We start from the raw sequence: 16,589 nt of genomic DNA on the forward strand, positions 1-16,589 counted from the left end.
TGTGTGTGCATGTTCCTCCTTCAAACTTGAAAAAGGAATTTCATTCCTAAAGATACCAAAGTTCTGTAATGTTTGTGTACATATTGGTGATGTGACACTTCTGCCATTCAACGAGTCATCTCCTTCATTGCTAAGTAGTTTCTAAACCTTTCTCTACAATTTTATGAATAAATAATACATTCTCAAAGTTATGAGATTTTACTTCACTTTCCAGTTGTAAATGATAATTCAGTTACATTTTTATCATGTGACTTATTTTGTAACCCATCACGATCATCTGAAGCATAATTAAATTTTGAATTAATGTTATTTATCTTTTTATTGTAGTCATCTATAGTACTACCATAAATTGTATCTCCTCTACTGAATTGTGTTAGAATACTTGTGTATTCAGATTTTGAAACAAATTGTTAACATTATCTTTCTGTATAGTTTTTAGTAAAATTGATTTTATATTTTGTTAATATATTTGTACACTCAGCTTTGGTAACATAGACTGCTTCATGTGATACTAATTTATTTCCCAAATATTTATTTTTGATACCTTCATAGCCAGTAGAGGATCAGCAACATCAACCAGTCTACTAGCTTTAAAATCTGTATAACTCTTAGGTATTTGAAATTTTTTCCTGGTTCATTATGAAGTTGTTTAATTCAATTTACTGTTTTTTTTTATCTACTACATGTTTAATATTGTCTAATTTCCATTTCTCCTAAATTTATTTTTGATGCTAAATCTCTTTTAATTTTTTGTTTGAACTTTTCATTAATTTTTCATTTTAATTCTAAATTTTTGGTTCTATTTCTAATCCATCTTCACTAACTTTTTACTACAATCCTTATTAAACTTTTATTTTAATTCTTTACGAATTTTTTTATTCTCTTACTCCTAAACATATTTCTTAATTATTTCTTGGTTCCAAAAGTTTTCTAATTCTTCATATTTTAAGTTTATCATATTTTATTTTTTATTTTATTGCCAAAAATGATCAATTATTAAATTTAAAATATCATCAATACTGTAATTATGTGATAATGTCATTAACATAAATAACAGAAATGGCAACAAATAAATTCACAGAGATTTTAGTTCTGTAACAGTACATCATAAGTAATTTTTGACAAATAACTGATTAGTTCTTGGTATTTTGCCACCAAATGAATCAAAAACAATGTGAGTATCCACATTATGACAAATATCTAAACTAATTATATCATAGTCTTAATTTTTTATTTATTAGGTAATTCATAAATGTAAAATGTTTACTTTGTAACTTCCCAAATAGATTTTCTGTGTAAAGATTTCAGATAGGTTTATTTTATTTTTTGATCCTCTTTTGGTACTTTTTTACTCCAGTTCCTTTTCTCTCTAGCAGAAAATTTGCCTTTTTGATCTTCCAATTCTTTACCCCTCATACTTTTTTATTACTTATTTCCAATGGATCCTGCTCCATCAGCTACTGAACCAATTCTAGCTGAGTATCGGAATGCAGACAGTACTAAAAGAAAAAACCTTCATTTCTGTTCTATTTTGTTAAACGTTCAAAAATTTTTAACAAGAGTTATACCAGTTGCTATAAATAAATTTCCACTAATTTTTTAATCTCGATTTCTATTTTGAACATCTGTTAAAATTATCAAAACTATTTAATTATTGATAACATTTTAATTCAGTTTAAATATACCACTTCACAACAAAGTATATTTGGTACTAAAATTATTCTTTTCTGGAGATACAAATTTATAAGGATTTTAGAAAGTAAATTTTGATTAAAAAATTTAATATTTAAAATATTTATAAAATTATGTAACTTAAAAAAGTTGTTTGAACAGTTATAAAATTATCATATTTCATATTATCTTACTCAATAACCAATCTAACATATGCCTATACCTAATTCTCTTTTCCCAAACATTACTCCTCTTCTGCTGTTAGTCTATTTTTTCTCCTACAGTTGAATCTAAAGAACACATTCTCTCTTTGAAGATTTTTTAAGTTCTTTATCAGCTTTGTGTCTTTTGGTAATTCTTTTTTACCTCTATTAAAATATCATAACTTTTACATGCTTCATCTAATTTAATTATTCCCTTATCATTTCTGGCTTAAGGTTCCTCTAATTTTCTTCCTGGTTAACAATAATAACACGATGTATTTCAAATGGTATTTTATTAATGAAAGAATGTACTAAACCCATGCCATATTTTTCTGATTTCTGGAAGATTACAGTAAATTCTTGAAAAATCTGATTAAATAAAGTACACCTTTTGAATAATTAATAATAAAATCACTAAATTAGTTTGTAACATTTATTTTTATCCCACTTTTTCATTAAATAAATTTTTCCAACCTATTCTTCTCTATTAATAATAGGTTATCATCAATTAAATGTCTAACATTGTTCGCATATTTTCTACATATCTTTTATTAAACATTCACCAATTTTTTCGTCTACACTTCAGGCTATATCTGCTGATAATTTTTTTGAAATAGATATAAACAATTTCTTTAACGAAGTACTGAATTTAATATCTCTACTTTTTTTGTTATATTTGGATTTCATCAGAATATAATGCTCATGAGTGAAATAATGTATATGAATAATTTGATAAACAGCTACTATTAAATTTTGTACCTAGATCACCCACAGTGATCTTGTTTCTGTTCAAAAGATACATTGAAAAATTGTACCTTCATTTTTCCTTTTACACACTGTCACTCTATCTCCATCAATTTTTTCGGGAAGTTACTAATAAGTTTAAATATACCAACAGACCTTCACCAAAAACTTCATTTTGGCTATGGTTGCCATTTGACAACATTCTTTCACTGTTTCTTAACACTTTGTTCATCAATTTTTAACACTTCTGTATTCTTAACACCTTCTTCATATTTTTCATTTGCAACTTTTGTTCTGATTCACTTAATGTATAATCATATTGTTTAATTGATGGTAAATCATCTGATTCTTCTAAACATTTATGATGATTAAAACCAACCATTTGAATTCAATCTTTCTATTTTAATACATTGTCACCTAAGCCTTGAATTCCTTCATTAACTTTTCTGTTGCGTCTGTAATAGGTTGATCCTCCTGCTTATATCTTTCATATTCTGTTCTATGATGTCACCATTATATTTAAGTCCTCCTTTTAATTCTTCTTTTTAATTAATATTTCTTCAAATTTTAACAATTACAGGGTCATATTTTCTAAACATTTAATAAAGATAAAAATTATCTTTTAATATTTCATATTTTACATTTTTATAATTTTATCTTTGTTATTAATTTGTTTAACATTTTTCTATTTTGAAGATTTGTATTTTTAAGTTTTTTTATTTTCATGTTCATATAATTTTTCTATTTTATATTTTTATTCTGTTACATTAATATACTTTTAGATTTATGTTTTATATTGTTAAAATCTGTAATTTTATTTCTTCATTTACCTTATTTAAATTTTCTTATAATGTCTGTTTTAATAAATCCAAATTTATGAGCATTCCAACATCCATTACATATTTATGTAAAACCATCATTTATGTAACATCATCAAATAATCAGCTACAATCTCATTGTATATTTTAATTTTTTCATCTTATCTAAAAATTATTTTAGAAATTATATTATCTCTAACTTATTGTTTTGGTGTTATTGAAAATTTTTGGACTAAATAAACTTTCTGAGGCATTTTCATAAATTCTTAATATTTTGTTGATCTTACTTTTTTAATAAGTACATAAATGATAAATTTTATAACAGTTCAACCATCCTGGGGCAAAATTATAACTATCAATCTTACTGGTTTTTTAAAACATGCACTCAGTTGTATTATAGAACATCGAAAACAAATTGGTAACAGTATATTGTTTTTCTTTAATCTTTTTGGGACTTCTAATTTTTCATGGCAATCAGTTTTCATTTAATTACGTAATTTTTATTAATATGAAATGAGCCAATTATTTCAGTAAAAAAGCAATTCATCAGATCACAAAAATACCAACTGTGTCTATTAGACATTGTTAGAAAAATGTTACAGTAGTTGGTTTACATACAACCTTTCCAACAACATTTGCCAGCTGGGGTGGCCGAGCCTTTCTAGGCACTACAGTCTGGAACTGCGCAATCGCTACGGTCGTAGGTTCGAATCCTGCCTCGGGCATGCATGTGCGTGATGTCCTTAGGTTAGTTAGGTTGAAGTAGTTCTAAGTTATATGGGACTGATGACTAAGGAGTTAAGTCCCATAGTGCTGAGAGCTATTTGAACCAACAACAAATATTACTCAAAAATAATAAATTATGCTGTAATGGGGAATCTGTAATGATTACAACTGGGCATTTCTGCTTAAAAAACATAAATTTCTTCATTATTAAGAACCTCATATATATATATATATATATATATATATATATATATATATATATATATATATATACACATAAGAAAAGGAAATGGTAAAGGAAGTTGTTATTGAGTGTGATATTATAGTGTATATGGATATAAATCAAAGCTGTCAGCTATAGTAGATAAACTGTTGAAGCCAAAAATATTATTGCTGACCATTTACGAAAACTGGTATCATTTGAACTGTCAACTACAAGCTTCAATTTAGCTGATGCGATATATGTAAAAAAAAGATAATTATTTCAGTAAAGATAGTAAATTTATTATTTCCTTTATGTCTAATTTAGAATTTGGTGCTCCTATAAACTTTGAAGCAAAATATCCTTTATTGTTTCTCATTCATGATATAACAATTCCGGATTTAGGAATAAATATTATTGATGAAAATAGTATTTTGATTGATTCTAATGGTGCTGATGTAACAGTAAATTTATAAATGTATTCAAATGTTTTAACCTTCAGAAATCGAATACAAATTTTTAATACTTAGAAATAAATTAGAAATTATATTGTCATAAAATTTAAATTTCTATAAATGAACAAGATTGAGAGCTACCAATTTTCTTCATCTTCAGTGAATGAGAAAAGTGAAAATATTTAAAGATTCGTAATAAACATATTGGAAATAATATAAGTATTAGTAATGGTTAGTGTCATCCAAATCATGCTCTGTTGTATATGAGTCTTAAAATTAGTCAAGCTAATGGTTCAGATTACCCTACATATAATGGAAAATCTAATACAAAATCAATTCATAATTATGTTGCAAAATTATTTCATTTTGTAAATGTAAAAACCATAATAACATTTTGTCATAAACAGAATATCCTTTTATTTCTTCGCCAGTTTTATTATATTCACCTTCATCTCTTTGTGACAAAATTTGAATAGAATAACATATATTTAATAACTGTAAAATAAAAAATTAAAAATTAATTTCTCTATCCTTTGGAAATAACAGTAGTGCTGTTTTGAAGATTATAAATGAGTCATGTGGGAAGGAGATTTAACTATAATTTATATGTTGTCAGTAAGTGCTGAAGATTCTATGCAGTGTTGGGATGATTGAAAAGTAGCTGATATTGAAATAAATGACATTATTCCTAAAGAAGGCAAAATGGTTATAGAAATCGTAGAAATATGAGTACCTTCTGTTAAATATATACCAGAGTATATACTAGCATTAGCAGAAGAAACATAAAAACATCTCAAAATACTAATATCTTTCTATGAATTAAAATGTACTGAAGTAGCTGCACTAAGTAGTAAAATAATTTTAGGTTATATATAGCAAAACATTGTAGTTTAGCAGAGTTTGACATGTCTTATTTGATGTTGCATGTTCTTATGGTGAAGTGTAAAAGTAATCAGCTTGCTGCTTCTATAATATTTGACAATATTCACTTACAAATTACTTATTTAAAAAATGGAAGAGATGAAATTTATCCTTAAGAGATGTGGCAGTTAGATCATCTACGTAAGTTTTAATAGCTTATGATTCATATTTTGATTTAAATGCGTAACACAATTAAAAGGAAATATTCATACAAATCAATACAATTTTATTAGAAATTATACTTGAAGTTATAAACACGATTCGAAGAAACAATATTCTAACAGCACAAAAAACTACTAAAAATTTACTAGCAACTTTTAATGATAAAATTCCTAATCACATTTTAATATTCTCTTTTTTTGGGGAACTAAGAATTTAACTTGTGAGACTCAGTATATAATAATATCTGGAATTTTTAAATAATTATCAAAAATTTTATTTTAATTTCATTTTGTATTTATATACATTTTCTTTGGTTATAGGGTGAGAAAATTTCAAAAATATATATATACATGAAAATAATTTTGAAATTTTTTTAAACGTATTTATTGGAAACCTTAAATTTTCTAATATTTTTCTTTATTTATTTAATGGTTTAATTACAGCTTTCCAATACAAAATAACAATAGTCATAAAAATGATAATTCCTATTTTATTACAATCACAGGAAACAGAGACTTGCATGCTCAGTTTCTTCCAAAATATCTACATTTGTTCCATCATAATTTCGAAAAACCAATTCCAATAAGTAGAATGCTTCTCTATAAATTCTTTTAAATAATCAAAACTCATTGTCTTAAAGTTTAGTTTACAAAAATATCTGCAAATATCACTTTTAATTTGTCTCTCTCTTGCTTTATTATTTCTCTCAAGAAAAATATTTTTGTTAATTTACTTTTGTCCCACTGATTATTAATATTTTATTTGTTCAAATTTCTAACATAAAAATTAATTAGATTTTAAAAACCAAGAAACAATTTTAACCTTTTTTATATATGTTGTTAATATTTGAATACTAGATTTGAGGGGGCTAATTTATAAGATATAAAACAAATTAGATTTTTGAAAATGAGAAAAAGCATTTATTCCTAATATATTTTGTTAATATTGCAATACTAAGTTTGGAGACCTAATTTACAATGTACATAACTTATTAAATTTTTAAAATGAAAAAGAGAGTATTTTTAATAGGTTTATATTTTTAGAGGTTATATTTTCTAAGCTTATATTTTCCAAAAAATTATTAGATTTCAGTTTTTAGAGTTGATATCTTTTTTATTTTCATGAGTGAGTTTTTTTTATTCAGTGAAAATTTATAATTAACTGATTTCCCATCATTTTCATATTCACTCATAATTTATAATTTTTCTGATTTTCAAACATTATCATATTCAGTTAAGTATATACTTTAACTGACATTTCAGTTAGTTTCATTCCTGAAATATGGTTAAATTTTCTCCTTGTAGCAGGTGGGATATGACGGAATCCCACTTTTAATCATCATAAACAGTTAAAATTCGTAATTCACTACGATAAAAAGTCGGGTAGGGCTGGAAAATATCACCTACATTAATGCACAAACACATGAATGCATGGAATGAGTTTGACAAAAATCTTTCAGACTCATGACATTGCTGTATTCGGTATAACTATGCAATGTACGCAGAAGATGTGGGACATTAGATTAGCAACATCATGGGAGGACTTAATTTGAGCAGCTGCATTAATTGCAAAGCCTGATTTTCGAAGGAATGTCGTTTTTAACAAAACTCTGTCTGCACTGAACTTAGCAGACTAAATGTAGTATCTGATACACCAATAGCAGTGGGAATGGCAGTTTCAGATTTACTGGAAATGCTCCATTCAGTTTCTGTTCTGGATACACACTGAGCAATTTTCTGCGATATTGTGGATAAACCATGCTTCACAGACACTGACAGCCTCCTATACCACATCAGAATTCCGAATATATATTAGGTTACCAGGGGTATGTTCATATGAAATTCGATAATTCAGTGTTGCAAGCGAATAATAAACAAGCTATTCCACTAGTGAATAAAAAAATGAAAGACGAACTGCACAGGGAGCCTCTGACAGAATCTGTGAGACTCTATGCAAAAATATATGCCCTTGAGACTGAATCTTGATGCATAATGTGGACATCAAATGGTAGTGGTAGTAGTAGTATTAGTAGTAGTAGTAGTAGTAGTAGTAGTACCAGCAGCACCAGCAGCAGCAGTCGCTTTATTAATCCATAAATCTCTTTTTACAAAGATATAGGACATGTCAAAGTTTTTACAAGTTTAGACCAATTTAAAATAAGCTAATTCGTATACACATACATTTACAGACTTCTAGTTAGAGGCAACCATTAGATTTACTCCTGGTATACAATACTTTTTTTGCAAATAAATGATTAAACAATATAATGTCACTCTGTTCAGTTACATCTTACTATCGGTCACTGTACGCACTATACACACATTGATTCATAACTTTTCAAAATGGCTCTGAGCACTATGGGACTTAACATCTTAGGTCACCAGTCCCCTAGTACTTAGAACTACTTAAACCTGACTACCCTAAGGACATCACACACATCCATGCCCGAGGCATGGTTCCGAACTGCAGCGCCTAGAACCGCATGGCCACCATGGCCGGACATAACTCGCTACACACACACACACACACACACACACACACACTATGGTGATCTCTGGCCCATTTTCTGTATGAATACTTCCCATTTGCTATCTGGAAAAACTGAGTCAGCATCCCTCTATAATGAGTGAGATGTTGATGTCAGAAAGAGGAACAGGTGTTAGTATTGGGCAATGCGTAGCTTGGGAGTATGTTATTCTAGAAATGGAAAAAAGAAGGAAAAACAAAGTGTGAAGGTATTATGTGGAATGTTGGATGTTTTAATATCATTATTATTTATTTGTACAACATTTCTTGTGCCAAACCCCTACTCAGTTTTATCTAAGCAGTCCCGTATTGTTGTATACAAAATGAAATGCACAATGGGTACTTGTTAGCTGCCTTTTTAAATAAGCATATTTTTGCAGTTTCTTTTATCTCTCTTGGTAATTTCTTGTACAGTTTCATTCCTTGGTAGAAAATGCTGTTTTTTTTGTTTGCAAGTGTAAGTTGAGTCTAGCTCTTGTTCCATGGTCATGGACAGAACTGTTTGTGCAGTAATTACCAATGTTATTTTTTATGTGTGCAACTGCCTGTAAATGTATTCAAACAGAGCAGTTAAAATCCCCACTGTTTTGAACAGATCTTTACACTGAGCTCGACTACCTTTTTTGGTTATGGTGCTTATGGTTCTTTTCTGAAGTTTGAAAACTGTGTACATATTTTGTGCATTTGTTCCCCAAAATAGAATGCCATAGCTAAGAATTGAGTGCACAGCTGAATAGTATGTCACTAAAAGACAATGCATGTTACATACTCATGATAGGATTCTAAGGGCATAATATGCTGATGACATTCTGTTTGCAAGTACCTTTGTGTGTTCACACTACTTCAATTGAGCATCAATATTCATTCCAATAAATTTTACATTTATTACACAGTCTACAGAGGTGCCATCTAAATTTAATTTAACGTCGTAATTTTCCCTCTTCAAACTGAAATTCATGACATTATTTTTCTTTATGTTCAATGTCACTTTATTGCTTATTGACCAGTTGTAAACTTCCTTGAGAGCTCCATTTTCTTTCTCTGCAAGGAGTTCTCTTGTTACCTCAGTGACTATAATATTGATATCATGAGCAAAGAGAATTTTTTCACCATGAGTGACTCTACTAGGAAAGTCATTTATGTATATCAGGAATAATACCGATCTTAATACCCTACCCTGTGGAACCCCTATAGTAATGTATTTTCATTCTGTTATGTATCTTACTAAATGTTTAGATCTATTTGAAGTATGTATTACCTCTAGTCTTTTTACCCTATCTTGTAGGTATGATAAAAACCAGTCGTTAGCTACTTGGCTCTGAGCACTATGCGACTTAACTTCTGAGGTCATCAGTCGCCTAGAACGTAGAACTAATTAAACCTAACTAACCTAAGGACATCACACACATCCATGCCCGAGGCAGGATTCGAACCTGCAACCGTAGCAGTCGCTCGGCTCCAGACTGTAGCGCCTAGAACCACACGGCCACTCCGGCCGGTGTTAGCTAATAATCTATTCATAATGTGTTTAATTCATTGTGGTAAACAGTATCAAAGGCTTTACAAAGATCCAAAAATATGCCTGTGACACACTCATCTTTGTCAAGAGCATCAGGTACAACCTTTTTGAATTCTACTATGGCTGACTCCATATTTTTGCCACTTCGGAAACTAAACTGTGATTCGCTTAAAAGATTATATTTATTTGTGTAACTCATTAATCTATCTTTCATAATTGCTTCTATTATTCTTGAGAATGATGACAGCAGCAAAATTGGCCAGTAATTTTCTATGTCTTCTGCATTACCTTTCTTAAGCAAAGGTACAGTTCTTGCCCGTTTTAACTGCTCTGCAAATGTCCCTGATGTGAAGGATTCATTTATTACACTTGTTAAGGGGCCTTGTATAATCCCTATGCATTGTTTCAGTATACACACTGGTACTTCATCTAAGATTACTGACTTTTTATTTTTTAGTTTTAGAACCGTTTTATTGACTTCATTCTCTCTGGTTGGAAGCAACATCATTCTTACTTTTTTATTTATTTAAACGTCAAGTTCTGTAGGACCAAGTTGAGTAGCAAATATTCAAGGTCATGGAACGTCTCAGTACATGAAATTACAACATAAAAGTAATAACAGATAAAAGTAAATGTTTATGAACCTGAGAAAAGTCAGTCCATATGATTAAGTAAATGCAGTCAACAATACAGTAAGAATCAGCTTAATTTTTCAAGGAACTCCCGACAGAATAGAAGGAATGGCCCATGAGGCTCTTCGGTTTCGATTTGAAAGCGTGTGGATTACTGCTAAAATTTTTCAATTCTTGCGATAGTTTATCGAAAATGGATGCAGCAGTATACTGCCCACCTTTCTGCACAAGAGTTAAGGAAGTCCAGTCCAAATGCTCGTTTGATTTCTGCCGAGTATTAACCGAGTGAAAGCTTCTTCTTCTTCGGAATAAGCTAATATTGTTAACAAAAAATGACAGTAAGAAATATATATATCGAGAGGCCAATGTCAAAATACCCAGACTTGTGAATGGGTATCAACATGAGGTTCGTGAACTTACACCAGTTATTCCCCAAACCGCCCGTTTCTGAGCCAAAAATATCCTTTTAGAATGGGAAGAGTTTCCTGTATGACCATATGACTTAAGAGAATAAAATTAACCAAAGTAGACTAATTTTCGTGTCAAACAGTCGCTCACATCACATATAGTTCGAGTAGTAAAAATGTCAGTATTTAGTTTTTGAACAAGATCCTGAACATGGGCTTTCCACGAAAGCTAACTATCTATCTAAACACCTAGAAATCTGACCTGTTCAGTTTCACTAATCATATGCCCATTCTGTGAAATTAAAATGTCAGGTTTTGTCGAATTGTGTGTTTGAAACTGTAACTGTTTGTTTTCTACAAGCCATGAACTTAGGTCATGACCTGCACTATTTGAAACTGAGCCAATGTTGCATACGGCATCCTTTACTACCAAGCTAGTGTCATCAGCATACAGAAATATTTTAGAGTTACCTATAATACTAGAGAGCACACCATTTGTATAAATAAGGAATACATTGGCACAACACTGATCCCATGGGAACCCCCCACTTGACCGTACCCCACTCAGGCCCCACATCACAGCCATTCTCAACATGACCTTTTGTAGTCTGTTGTTAAAGTAAGAGGTAAACAAATTGTGAGCTACTCCCCGTATTCCGTAATGGTCCAACTTCTGGAGAAATATTTTGTGATCAATGCAATCAAATGCTTTAGTTAAATCAAAAAATATGCCAGGCGTTCGAAACCTTTTGTTTAATCCATCCGGTACTTCATAGAGAAGAGAGAATATAGCATTTTCAGTCGTTAAACGACTTCCAAAGCTGAACTGTACTTTTGATAGCAAATCGTGTGATATCAAATGATCAATAAACCTTACATGCACAACCTTTTCAATAAGTTTATCAAACGCTGATGGCATATAAATAGATCTAAAATTGTCTATATTGTCCCTATCTCCCTTTCTATAAAGCGGCTTTACTACTGAGTGCTTTAATCATTCAGGAAACTGACCATTCCTAAAGGAAAAATTACAAATATGGCTATATACAGACCTAACATGTGCAGCACAGTACTTGAATATTCTGCTAGGCACTCCATGATAACCTTGAGAGACCGTAGTCCTCAGTGATTAAATTATTGACTCATTTCCCCCTCATCTCTATAACAGAAGATTATTTCAGACATCAATAGTGGGAAGGTATTTCTCAAGAAAGTTACATGATTCCCTGTAGAAACTACATTTTCATTTAACTCACCAGCAATGATTAGAAAATGACTGTTAAATACTGTACAAATAACTGATTTATCAGTAACAGAAATATTTTTACTACAAACTGACTTTATATCGTCGACTTTGTGCTGCTGACAAGACACTTCCTTCACAACTGACCATACGGTTTTAATTTTATCCTGTGAATTAGCTATTCTACTTGCATACCACACACTGTTTCCCTTCCCAATAACATTTTGAAACACCTTACAACACTGTTTGTAATGGGCTACTGTAGCCTGATTGTGACTACTTTTAACATTTTTATATAATTCCCGCTTTGTTCTACATGATATCCTTATCTCACTGGTCAGCCACCCAGACTGAATATTACTGCTAGTATCCTGTTTAGAACGTTCTAACGCAAAGCAACTCTCAAAGAGCATGAGAAATGTGTTAAGGAAAGCATTATATTTGTCATCCATGTTATTGGCACTGTAAACATCCTGCTATTGTTCCTTGACAAGTTTTAAAAAGCTCTCTATTGCTGCTGGATTAACTTTCCTACATAGTTTATGTAGTACTGAAAGGTCTCTGTTGGATTCCTTTCATGTTAATTTCTTAAATCTGTTGTCATTTACGGCATAAATTCCTCTTCTAAATTTACTGTGGCGTTTCTGACTATCTGGGAGGAGACTGAGTAGTGGAACGTGTTACGTTTACACATAAACAAGAACGATCTGTCACACCACTACACTTTAAAACACAGTTTATATGTAATTCATGTCACACAGTCTCATACGGAACCTACATCCGCTTTCTTTTATATACTGTATATGATAAGATACTGTCATCCCCCTTCCCTTCTGTGTGAGAGGATGAATGAGCAAATGTATTTCTAGTTGCATGCTTGAGGGTAGCAGACAAGCCTGTCTGCTAGAGAACAGTAGGACCAATGTCGGAACAGATAGCTACGATTTCTAAAAGCAAAGAGGTTTCTATCCTTAGTATGGTCCTGTCTGTCCGTTGTCCTGTTGGTATAGGAAGCTGCCCCTCTGGCCACTTCCGTTTGTATTTGTGAGCCACCCTCAGAAAGGGACCAGGTCAGTCGGTCCATGGCGAGCGTCTGAAGTGGTAAGATCTCCGGCTAAGCGCGTGTCTGCTAAGTCCGCAGGACAATGGATTTCTTAAGTTCAGCCTAACTGAAAATTTAATCACCTTTATTTCAGGTTTAGCTCTAAAATATCTAATGTTATCTTAAATTGCAGCGCAGTGTAATTCTCATGTGAAGTTCAGAATATATTCCGGTAGTTGCTTTGTCACTACTTTGTGAGTAAAGTGGAACCGCATGTTGATCAGTAACTCTAAGTTCATCAATCTTAAATGCGAATGTGCGTGAGATTATAACGTCTCGTCTTGACAATATTTTGCAATATAGCAACTTTTCTTTATGTTCAACCCACGTGGGGTGTACTTTGTGAGACCAGTACCACATGCTTATACAATTGTTTGACCCATCAGGTTAATAGCAAGACGATAGTAACCAGTTCGAGGTTTTTCTTTTGTAAATTGCTTTTCGATCTAATTTATTTTAATTATCAAAATTATTGTGGAGTTACACTCTTTGTGTAAACCAAGTTGACCACGTGAAGCATGTGGTGTAATCATCAAATTAGCCCTCAGCTATTCTTTTTGGGAAGATTTCACAAAGAGTTAATATGAATTTAGTATACCAGTGTATGGTAATTACATGACGGACAGGATTGTGCTACGAACGTAACTTATTGGGTGAAAATTGAATCGGTTGGTAGTGGTTAATTTGCTCTTGCATATGTTTCAACGTTCTTTGTGTGTTGTTTTATGAATGCAGTGTTGTATGCAGTCTCCCAATCTTGGCTCCATATTTGATGTGTTCCATAAGATTACAATCTCACATTTTCACAATCCTAAATAAGGCACCAGCTTAATTACGACTCAAGTTTAATATGCTGAAATTTTAATGATCGATGTTAAAATAAATTTCCAAATATAAACTGATTTATTTCTTTTTATTTAAATTCTCTTATATATATATATATATATATATATATATATATATATATATATATATATATATATATATATATATATATATATATATATATATCACCGGTTGTCATATGACTATTAAAAGATTATAATTAATGTTAGTCTGGTTGGGAATTTGGTAAGCTAGACTGGATACCTGGTGAAACATTTGCGCAGTAATGCAAGGTTAACTTCCCCAGACAGCTCTCAGCTTTTAAACCGCTTTTATTGTCTAGCAGCACCGCTTACACCACAAAATAAAGCAACAACGGTATACACGGCGACCCTGTTCTGTGATTCCGCTAGACTCTGGAATCTCTAAAACGTTAGATTGCGAGAGTTATATAATCTTCATTTTTTCCCCTGCAGCACTCAAACAACTTCTGCGTTCTTTCTGAGCAGACTTTCAAAAGATTCACGGCGTTGTTGAGCGGCGTTGGGTTGTTTGTCTTGTTTTGTTTTCTATATTTCTGTGTTTTATATGTATGCGTTTTATTTTCTCGCTTGTAAATTGCACTGACTTCGATCAAAGATATAAATTTGATGTGCATGTGAAAAAGTGCGTACTAAGTGAGGTACCTTTCGTGTGACTGTCGTAATTTTTGCGGGATACATTTATTCTGATTAGTGTGTTGCGTACCGGGCATAAATTGAACTAATGCAGACTCGTAACCAAGCTAAAAGTAGGCGGTCCAACAACTTAAGCAACATTTGATTTCGAATATTAACACGCTAGACGGTTCTGAAAATTCAATGGGGAATACTTCAGAGGAAATGCAAAACAGGACGAATGGGCTCACATCAGAGCCAGAAATTAGTTTGCCTCCAACTAACCAAATTGATTTGGCAGAACTCATGAAAGCCTTATTGCAACAAAATAAAGAAAACGCAGAGAAATCTGAAAAATCGATCCGAGAGCTAGGCGAACAAATGACGCAGAAATCTGAAAAATCGATCCGAGAGCTAGGCGAACAAATGGCGCAGAAATCTGAAAAATTGATCCGCGAGCTAGGCGAACAAATGACGCAGAAATCAGAAAAATCGTTCTGAGAACAAAAAGAATCATCCGAAAAATCGATCCGCGAGCTAAGCCAACAAATGATGCAGAAATCAGAAAAATCGTTCCGAGAACAAAAAGAATCATCCGAAAAATCGATCCATGAGCTTGGCGAACAAATAGACGAAAAACTAATCCAGCAGACAAATAAAGTTGACAAGTCGATGCAGAGAGTGTCCGATGATATCTCACAAAGAATAAACAATCTGGCAAGTGAAATAAAAAGTGATATTATGAAAGAATTAGGCTGTACATTTGAACAAATTGATGATCGTCTGCAAGCCTTAGAACAGGTCAAGCAGAGTCGCGATGCGGAATCGAAAGAGAGCAAAGAACAGCTACTTAGGAATTTCCAAGCGCTGAGAGAAGAATGCCAAAGAGAACACCAGCAGGTACTCTCGAGGGTCCAGGAGGCAGAAACGCATTGTCCAGCGTCCATTAGCAACACAGTAGTGGGCAACAGTCAAGCGATACACGCACTCGAACAGCAAGTAGAACTATTGAAGCAGACTGGGGCGGAGGACAACAGACAAATACATGATAAGATTGCGGCATTAGCGGACATCGTAGGCACGATGAAGGTGACGGAAAGCGAGAACAATACTACACCGGTAGCGGTCGCAGAGACCGAAGAAGTGCGTTCGCTTCTTAGATTTCAGAAGGGGCAGTTCGAAGTGAACAGGCAGCACAAAGCTGTAACAGGCGAATTACAAGAACGCGTGGCGCATCTGGAAAACCGCATGGCGTGTGATTCCGAACTCGCCAATACCACTAAAAATAGCCGTACGGACAGTGCAGAGAGGGACTCCGGCCACGAGGGATATTTTGACGACAGGGAAGAATGTATTTTGAGGGGCAGACATGAGAAAAATAGAAACATTCAAGGGCCTCGCCGGGAGGAAATGCGGGGATTTGATTTCAAACATTTCCTTACGGTGAGAAAGTTTGAGATATTTCGAAATTCGCAAAAAGGAATACATCCACGAGCATGGCTCGAGCAATTTGAGTTTTGTCTTCCCCCCGACTGGGCAAGTTCACATAAGATAGAATATATGTGTGGCTATTTGGAAGGCGAACCAGCGATTCGCATGAGGTCGACAGCGCGTCACTGCAACTCCACTCGGGAGTTTCGACAAGCCTTTCTGTCCGCCTATTGGTCGGAAGCGGCACAAGATAGTGTCAAACATGGCATAATTATGCTGCCAAATTTGAACCAGTCTGGTTTCGGCAGCCCAGCACGCCTATTCGACCACATGCTGAAGGCAAATC

This window comes from Schistocerca cancellata, chromosome 4, assembly GCF_023864275.1.
Source record: "Schistocerca cancellata isolate TAMUIC-IGC-003103 chromosome 4, iqSchCanc2.1, whole genome shotgun sequence".
In the NCBI taxonomy this organism is placed as follows: domain Eukaryota; kingdom Metazoa; phylum Arthropoda; class Insecta; order Orthoptera; family Acrididae; genus Schistocerca; species Schistocerca cancellata.